Consider the following 9,998-nt stretch of genomic DNA (forward strand, 5'->3'; position numbering starts at 1 on the left):
GATGAGCAAAAAAGATCCGAGAAAAACGAATGCACGTGAATGGTGGTGTTGGTGAAGACTATGGGATACACTGCGGACAGCCAGGAGTCTGACTGAGTCAGTCTTGCAAGAAGCACGGACAGAGTGCTCCTTAGAAACTAGGAGGGCAAGATGTCATCTCAGGTGCTTGGAACATGCTCTTGGGAGGGGACCAGTCCCTGGAGAGGAGCACCCTGCTGGGTAACGCAGATGGTCAGCCAAACAAGAAGACGGCCCTCCACGATGGACCGACGTCGTGAATGCAACAATGGGCTCAAAGCAAGGAATGAGTGTGAGGAAGGGAAGTGCTCCTGCCTGTGGTTCCTGGAGCTCCTGGCAGTCACAACCCACTTGCAGGCACCTTGCAATCGGCATTCCAGGGAGTGGGTGCCCCCCGGCTTCTTGGCTCACTCACCACTTGACGGACATGGAGTTATATGCAGTTTGGAGTTAGTGTGAATCAAGTTGCCAGAAACATTCATGCACAAGTCTTGGTGGGAACATCTGCTTTCTTTTCCCGTTGATAAATAGCCGTGACCAGAACACCTGGGGCTCGGAGTCAAATGCATGCACCTTCAAACTGTTTTCTAAACTCTTGCGCTCCTGCGAGCATTGTCGCGTAGACGGTCTTCTCGCCACGTCTGCCGACAGCCCCCCATCCACAGCTGCTCTGTGTTGGGAGGCTGAGCACCACGGATGCCACATTTCATTAATCCTGACATGCCCTGAATTTCAAATCAAGTATTATTTTATGCATCACTTAGAAAGAAAAAGCAAGAGTGACACAAGCGCTCTTGGTACCGGGAATACACATTTTTACAGGGAGCCCTCAGCTGATGACTGAGTCTCATGGGTCTGCAGTAAATGGATTCCGATGCTAAATGGGATTCTCCCATTTCTTCTTCTACCTTTCGTTATCATCGCCTTTTATTATCCGCTTCCCTATAAATCCAGGCTTTTTGTTTGTTTTGGAGGGTTGGCTTGGAAACAAGGCAAGCAAATGACACATATGTAATACATAGAAGGAAGCGTTCCAAAGTGCGTGGGAAAATGGAGCTAAAAGATAATGAGAATTTTCCATGAACTTTCTGAAGTCCCATCAGATTACCAATAATATGTACCCTGAAAAGAAGAGAGGGGAGAGGGTTTCAGTAAAGGAAGAAGAAATGCTGGATCTTTCCAGAACATACTCACCTTGGGGCGCTTCTGATGCCCCTTTGGCCTCCTTAGCGCCAATGGTGTTTCCACATCACATTTCCTCTGTGCTGTCAACAGTATTGGAGATGCAGAAGTTTCTAAAACGTGTGTCCAGGATTTTCTCCCAAGCAAATCTTGATACCAGCAACTTCCGCCTTTGACAACATTCGTCTTTTCAACCCTCCTGCCAGCTGACTTACTGCCGATCAGCAGAAGCCAAGCGGCTTTGGTTCAGTGGTAAGTTTCTATTTGGCAAACTGATGTGGGATGCGCGCAGGGCAGCCCTGCTCCATGGCTCTCCCGGTCCCGTCAACAACCTCTTGGGACTCTATGTTCTCATGCATTTAAAGAAAGAACGGGAAACACTGAGGCCACCCCCCTGCCTTCGGTAGGTTTTATGATTGTTGGTGGTATATGTTAAGCCATACACATAGCTCCACAGAAAGTGACGGTCCTGTTCAGAGAGCCGTGGCGTCAATCCACCTGTGTGTAGGCGATCAGGAACCTCACGACGTGCTGCCTTGATCTGTCAGAGGCACCTGATTTCAACCGTAACCAGTTGCCATCATGTCCAGGGTGATGTGGGTCAGAGTAGAACTTGGCCCCACAGGGGCGTCCACGGCGGACCTTGGGAAGCAGATCACCGGGGCTGCTTTCCAAAGTGCTTCTGGATGGACTCGAACCTCTGACCTTCAGGCTAGGAGATGAACCCACTTGCCATCTGCGGGAGTCAGGATTGGTAGAGCTGCTAACCTATGCGGAAGCGTTGCGCTTCCTCAACTGGCTGAAATACATCACAGTGGACCCCGCATGTTGGTTTCTGCAATCTTCAACTTTTTAATGCTCACCAAATCCCCGTCAGAGACGATGGAAATGTCTGCTTCAGGTCTTCCTTCCCCCACCACGTCCAATCTGATTCCCTTCTTCTCACTTCCAACCCTGCATTCAAGGCTGTATCCGTTCTCCCTTACACCGTTGCTGAAACCTTCTCAGGCGTCTGCTCGCCTTCCAGCAATTGCTTCCTCTGTACTACACAAATGCCACACGTCTTTATCACACAAATTCCACTCCCCATTAATTGAACAAGAAAGTAGAACTCTCTAGCCTGGCATCCAATGTTGACATTTCTACATCCTGGTCCTGGGAGGAAAAACAGTATCCTTCTATTCCAGACGGCCTCCCCATACTCGACTCCGGGCACATCCCAGTGTGTGGTGTTTCCCAAACCTGTCTTGAACTTTCCTTCCCTGGGATCCTGCCTAGGCTTTGTCCAAGAACCCTTCTTCCTCATGCTTCCTGGGGGGCCCTCTTTGAAGAGAAGCACAAAGCTCTTTCTGGTCTCATGAGCATCAGACAGCTCACTTGTCCAAGCCATCTGTCCTCCATGAACACTCTGTATCAGGGCTGGAGTTGGTGCCTGTCATCCGAACGTGGCCCAGACACATGGTGACACCATGTACAATGAATGACCCACCACCTAGTCTCCCGCCATCCCCGTCGTCAATGGTATATCGGACCGTTGTGTTCCGGAGGGTTTCCATTGGGTGGTTTTCAGTATTCGATCCCTAGACCTTCCTTCCTCGTTTGATTTCGTCTAGAAGCGCTGTTGAAACCTGTCCAGCATCATAGCAAGCAACATGTTGATCTCCAGTGACAGCCAGGTGGTGGCCATGCGTGTGGTGTCTTGGTTGGGAATCAAACTGGGTCTGAATTCTACCCGTGAGCCCACCAGTGCCCCAAGGCCTCCCTACAACTTGATGTGAGCCAGAGTTTCTGGGAGAGCCCTGACCAGGGGCAGCTCAGCTCCAGGGTCCTAATGACGTTCCCCTGGATCTTGCCACGGACAGCTTCCCCTTCCTCTGAGTTCAAGAATCCCCAGGCTTCTTCGAAGCAGGAGGCAGAAGGTGATAACAGACTCCCATGCACCTCTGCTAGTTTCCTCCCACCCCACGCCAGCTACCCACATGGAGTAGGCACTCCATGCATAGCACCCAAGACGCAGTGAGTGAGCCTGAGCAAGAGGCTGGGCAAGGTTGCGGCTGCGTGAAGGATGGCGAGTGCTGGGAGGACACAGTCTACTCGGTCAGTGATCACGACCAGAGCCAAGTCACGACCAGAGCCAAGTCACGGATCAAGTATCTGCCACTACCCCCACCCCTAAAGATCTCAGAGCCCTGGCTTATCAGAATGCAGGCTCTCAGACATAACGGGGCAATTGTGTGATAATTAAAGAGAAAGAAGTCTAGCAAGTATTAAGAGATCACTAGTTCAATAAGCATATGAAAGCTCAAAGCAGGATTCATGCCATTAACTCAAATTACATGAGCCGTAAGTCAGTCAGCCTCCTCCTTTTAACCAGCACATCAAGGCAGAGAGGCGCCTCCACTGGATTATTAAAAGGATTTAATTAACATGGAATATTTCACAGGCAGACAACCTATGACAGAATAATTAAAATATAGTTTGTTGGAATGCCCATTAATTGGTTACCAATTATCACGTTTCATTCCTCTTTAAGGGCTAAAGATATGCTCAGGAGGAGACATTGCTCTAGGCAAAAAGCACATCTCCCCGCTGGCCCAGCTCAGGGTTTAATTAGAAGGCAGGACAAAGCATCGCTCTCTCCAAGCACAGGAAACCACAACAGAAGCTGGACGTGCAGACAAGGGGTGCCACCAGGCACTGGGCGGGTGGCATGCTGGGGAGGACTCTACTGAAGTCAACAGGCTGCGTGCTTCTGTCTGCGCTCCTCCAGATTGACAACCCTCATGGTTCCCCTCACTATTCCATAAACCCCCAGATCCCTGCTTGTGGTCTGACTCCTGACTGTCTCTCCAAGACTCCCCACCCCATCCACCCCACTCCAGTCACATTGACCTCCTTGGGGTGCCTTGCATAGCACCACAGAACCTTTACCCTTGCCATTTTCCCAGGCTTGCCCATAACTTCTCATAAGGGGTGTTGTATTAGTCTGGGTACTTTGGAGAAACAAATCCACGGCGACTCACGTATAAGAGAGAGTTTTATGTAAAGAAAAGGTGCATCACCAAAACATCCCAACCCAATGCTGCCCAAGCCCACAAGTCCAACATTAACCCATTAACCCAACACCAGTCCACAAAGTCCTCCACCTCACAAAACAGAGGCAATGATGCCGACTGCAGGAGGAAAGTTGAGTCCATGAACGTGTAAGCATCTCAGCACTGGCAGGGGTCTCCACACGGCTGCTCCAGCACCCAGGGCTGCATCAGGGTAGATCCATGCGGCTTCTCCTTGGGGATGTCTTGTAGGAAGTCAATCTTGCAAGCTGAAGCAGGGAACTGCTAAGGCAGCTGCACCCGATACAACCATCACAAAACAAGAGACCCGAGAACTAGAAAGGCGAGGCTTCACCACCTATTTATCCCTCCGCCTTTCAACCAGCACCATATGTGATTATCGGCCAGGCTGGCACAATTAACTAACTCAGGTGTCTTCTCATGAGTCAAGTCTCAATTCAGCTGATGCCTTCTCAAAGGCCTCCCCCAACCAAGCTACCTAACAGCCCCATTATTCTCCATAACCTCACAACACGGATATCATCCTGCCTGGGATCGTCAAGGGGAGAAAGATGAAGCTTTCCACTCACACAGTTATGGTTTCAGAAACCCACAAGGGCACTCGACCCTCTGTTACAGGGTCCTTGGTGGTTGGAATTGACTTGATCATCGCGCGTTTGGTTTGGGGTTTGGGGATCGTCATTATTTACGTGCTTACTTGTTGAATTTCTCCCTTGAATTTGCCTTGAAGGTAAATGCTAGCAGAGCTAGGACCACATGTCTCCTGATGCACTGCAGCCTCGTCACCTAGAACAATGCCTGTCTGGCACACAGTAGCCATCAATGAACATAGTGAGTGAGTGCAAGTGAGAGATGGGAAGAAGCTCTCTGAAGTTCCTTCCAGTTTCAGTCCCAAGGGGGACTCTTTGAACTTGTGGAGAGCCAAGAGGGACACAAAGGCTCCAGAAAGCGTTTTCTGTCCCTTCCTATTGGCCCTCAGCAACGCAAGGCTCCTCATGGTCATCAGAAAGTGTGGTAGATAAGGTCTGTCCAGATGTGCAGCTAAGGAGTTCTAAGGTACCAGCCACCAGAGCCGTGGCCTCCAACAACCTTCCCTATTCAAGCCTATGAGCATGGGGGCCCCTTATAAAAACTGGGGTTTCCCCGAAGCGGTTGTCTCCTGTGTCATCAGCTTGCTGTGTGTGGTGCCAGCAAGCCCATGGCTCTGCCCGCCCCTTCAGGGCTCACTTTGCAGACTCGCTGGAAATCAGGGATGACAGATGTCGCTGTGGCTGCAGTGGTAGGGGGGTGGACTGGAATGGGGGGGGGGCATGCTTGTTTCAAGATGAAGAGCCCAGATCCTTGGCCAGGTGACAGGGCTTTCCTGGGTTGTCAGTCTGAGGTTCCATCTCTCCCTCCCTTAGGGAAAGGCTTGGGTGATTGGCCAGGTTTTCAATCCTCTCCAACAATGCTTTAGCCCCGCCTCCGAGGGAGGGGTGTGGCCACATCTTCCTCCTCCTCCTGGCAGAGACTTGGATGGCGAGGGGACCTGCCACATCCCAGCTCCATTTGGACTTGCTCTTTCCAGAGAGGGTTCTAAGCCCACAGCCCCGCCCCCTGCACTGGGTCAGATGCTCTTTTCCTCTGCACATCTGGCTTTTCCTCCCTGTGCAGCTTCGCATCTGCACAGCGCGAAACTTGCATTTCCCAGGCACGGGCAAAGGCGCAATGAATCAGGCCAGCTCTCTGGTCCAGTCTAGCTCAGCAGAATTCTGCACAGTCATTTGGGGCCAGAGCCCCAGCTAATAATAAAGCAATCCTTTGCTTACCTTGTGCATATACTGCAGAAAGAGGTGATCTGGGAGTCTAGATTCTGGAAGGCCCTATAGACTCGTCATTGTGAGATGAACTTTTAAAGTAACCTGAGGGGACCCACCACCTCCCTGCTCCTGGTGGTGTCGCTCTTCTGAGAGGTGTGCTACAGCCTGCCATCGGGTGCTGGGGAGAGATGGTGGACTGAAAATGACTCCAGTCACGGGGAGGGAGATGGACTAATGGTGTGACCTGGATGGGGCAGGGGGCACGTGGGGTTGTAGCACCACAGCCCTTACAGCTAACGTGCATAGTGGCGTGGGTCTCATTCCCACTTGGGGGCAGGTGTCTTTAGTTTGATCAATCACAAAACCAAACCAGTGGTTGGCAGGTTCATTTCAAGAGTACACCCATGCTCCACACTGTTTTGAATGGCTTTATTCTTACAGACATTTTCCCGGGTGGAGCAAATCATTTGCACTGGGTGGGGCTATACTAACTGGCAGGCTAGCTATTTGACTCTATAGCAAAGCCTTGGAAGATAGTGCTGGTGATCTGTCTCTGACAACTCAGCCATCGGACACCCTGTGGACACAGTTCTGCCCTTACACCTGCAGAGCCTCCATGAACTTGGAATCAACTCCCCGGCACTTGGCCATCATCAGAGAGCCAGGACGATAAAGGTAGACAGACTGGAGTTGGTCCTGCATAGGAGGAGGAAGCCTGGTGGGGTGTCGGTTTACCACTTGGGCTGCTAATGACCAGATCAATGGTTCAAACTCACCAGCTGCAGCTAAGGAGAAAAAGACAGTTATTTGTTCCTATAAATATTTATAGCCTCAGAAACCCAGTGTGTCAGTTACATAATCTCCTGTCAACTTGTGAATGGGTGGAGTCTAACCCGACAATCAGGCCATAGCCAATGAGGCCTCCCTGGGGGCATGGCTTTCTCCTGACGATTCTGGGAACTCCTATCTTCCTCCCTGGAGGTGGGACACATACTCTTCTGCTTTGTAATCCTGATGACAAGACACATGGAGCTACACGCTAGAGCCCTGGAACTGGAGGAGCCACGTGGAGACCCACGCCAGGACTGAGATGCTTCCATCGCCATTGGATCCACAAGACTGTCCACCCACTGGTCTGTGATCTGCCTGCATTTGGCATCATTGCATGTATTTCATGAATCAGAAGAGGACTGTATAGATTAGTATTGGACATATGGGCTAATATTAGACTTATGGACTTGATCTGGACTGGGCTGGGATGTTTTCCCAGTATTCAATTGCTCTTGTATATAAAGCTCTTTCTTATACACATATGAGTGTCCATGAATTTGTTTCTCTAGTCTACCTGGACTCACACACCCAGTGTAGGGTCACTAAGCGTGGAGTTAACTTGGGCTTGGGTTTGGTGTTGTAGTTCTGCTCTGAGGGTATGGAGGAGCTATAATCTAGGCATTTGGGCTGCTAACCTCAAGGTCGGTGCTTCAAGCCCACTGGCTGCTCTGTGGAAGAAATATGGGGCTTCCTGCTTGGGCCAAGGTTACAGTCTCAGAAACCCTATCTAGGGCATCTGTGGGTTGGAGCCGACTGGACGATGGGTCGAAATACTCAGCTGCTAACTGAAAGACTGGTGTTTTCAACTCATCAGCCCCTCCCCAGGGGGATGACGCGGCAGTCTGCTTTTATAAAAATTGCAGCCTGGGACACCCTATGGGGCAGTTGTCCTTTGTCCTGTGGGGTCACTGTGGGTCAGAATCAACATGACAACAATAGAGTTGCTGATTGGTTTTCCTAGTGCTACTGGTTCCTACAGGACATCAGTTTCTCCCTCTGGAGAAAGGGTCACTGTTTTACTCAGAACCCTGCGGAGCTGGGGTGACGGGAAAGCCACTAGCACAGCGCTGTGAGCCCAGAACAGAGGGAAGGGAAGCCAGGCTCTGATTGAGGAGACTGTCGTTTCAAGAAGCAGTACATTTGAAGTGGGCCTCCAAGGATGAGTAGGAGTTCTATGGGCCGAGAGATCGCTGGTGGGGTCAGTGGTGGAGATAACAGAGGTCGGGGAGGGAGAAGGCCATGTCTTCAAGAAGAACCTGGGTCTGTGAAGCCTCCTTGTGTCTGGCTGGAGGGATCGAGGTGCAATGTTAAGGGAGTGCGAGCCTAAGGAGAAGCTGAGGCACTGCAGGAGCTTCATGCAAGGCGAAGGCTGTGAGACTTTATTTCATTTTCAAAATGATATTTGTTTGCTTTGAAAAATAAGCAGGCTCATGCAGAACTCTTTTACCAAATAAAAGTGCAAAGGAAAAAATATTACAGGTACACTCGATGCCCATAATAATTGCAGCTAATCGTTGGTAGCATATCTCCCTAGCGCTTTCGTTGTGAGGGCCCACGCCTGCGAAGCTCTGCAGAAATGCTATCTAAGGACCATGCTGGAGAGAGACTATCTCAATCAGGCTTGTGTTTCAGAAAGATGCCAGAGGCTGCCATGGAAAGGAGGGTCTGGCCCAGGCTGCAGCCAGAGATGGGGACTCGTCTCAGGGCATGGGAGGCTGGGCTGGGCCAGAGCCAGGGGCGTCCGGAAGGAGGAGATGCTCTACTGACTCTTCCTGGTCCAGCGGAGGCCGAGCTGGGTTGGGGGGTGCCGGTGGGACCGTAGAGGAAGGGAAGTCTGTGCAGACAGAAAAGCTCCCATATAGAAAACCACTGCCTTTGTCAAGTCCAACCTGAAGCCAAGGATCAAATCTAATCTCTAAAGGACAATCTATCCTAATCAAGAGGGGCCAAAAATTGTCATCTGAGTCTGGGTGCACCCTCAAACCAGATGAACACTGCTCTGTGCTCCAGCCTAGAAATGCAACCCTCCCTGAGAACTGCTCGTCCCTGGATGGCAAACTTCTCATCTAATAGCAGGCTGTCCCAATTCACCTGATGGTACTGAGCAAGGAAGGCCTGGTGATCTGTTTGCATTATGAGTACCACCAAGGATACCCCATGGAGCAGTTCTACTCTGTGGCATGAGCCACATGAGCCAGAATCAACTTGGCATCAGTGGGCTTGCTTTTTATGTGTTTCCTTAGGAACAATTAGATTACAGGTGGTTCTCCCTCCCGGCATCTCCAGAGAGCTCCCCCAAGCAAAACTCCACATGGGAACTTTCAGAACTCGATGGGGACATTTTTGGACACCTTGGTCCATCAGGACTCCTCTGAGGCAGGATCAGATGTTGTCCGAGGAATGGAGCAGATAGGGGGTTTTCCTGACTTAGCAGGTGCCATGCCAGTCATGTTTTCAACCTCAGCCCCGAAAGACAGTCTTTGCTCCATCATACAGTCTCTCTCTCACTCTCTCTCTCTCTTATCATTTCTCCTGGCTGCTGCTAAGCTGTGCCCAGAAAATAAAGGTTATCACCAAGCAGCCCGAGGCCGGTCGGAGAAATGGGGTGGGCTCTGGGTGATGGGAGAAGAGGGAGAGGCGGGATCATTGTGGGGCCCGAGAACAAGGCTCTGCAGACAGTTGGGATGGGCTCACAGCGCGGACCACATTAAAATCCCATCACTGCCCGCATCCCGGCAGCCTTCTCTGCCTTGCTCGCTTCAAGTGCTATTTTATAAGCAGTGTTTTCAGAGTTAACAAATCTGGAGGGGCCCTGAAAAGGGAAAGGGCCTCCGTTGAATAGCTTTTCTTTTAGTGGAGGAAATGAGAGATGCTTTTCCTGGTAACCCAATTTCCAAAGCCTATTATTACAGAGCTCTGGGGGAGATTCGCCTCCTGCCAGGAGGGGGTGGGGCTGGACCAGCTGTGAAGCAAACTCAGCGATCTGCCAGAGGTGTACTGGGGGCAGGAAGGGTGGTCTAGGGGACTTGGGGTCAGCCCCATCTCCTGTCAGGGACACAGAGGGTCAGCTTACTCTTGGGAGGTAATAGTGGGG

This window comes from Echinops telfairi, unplaced genomic scaffold (assembly GCF_000313985.2).
Source record: "Echinops telfairi isolate 266 unplaced genomic scaffold, ASM31398v2 ScPeMD7_7458;HRSCAF=8496, whole genome shotgun sequence".
Taxonomy (NCBI): Eukaryota; Metazoa; Chordata; class Mammalia; order Afrosoricida; family Tenrecidae; genus Echinops; species Echinops telfairi.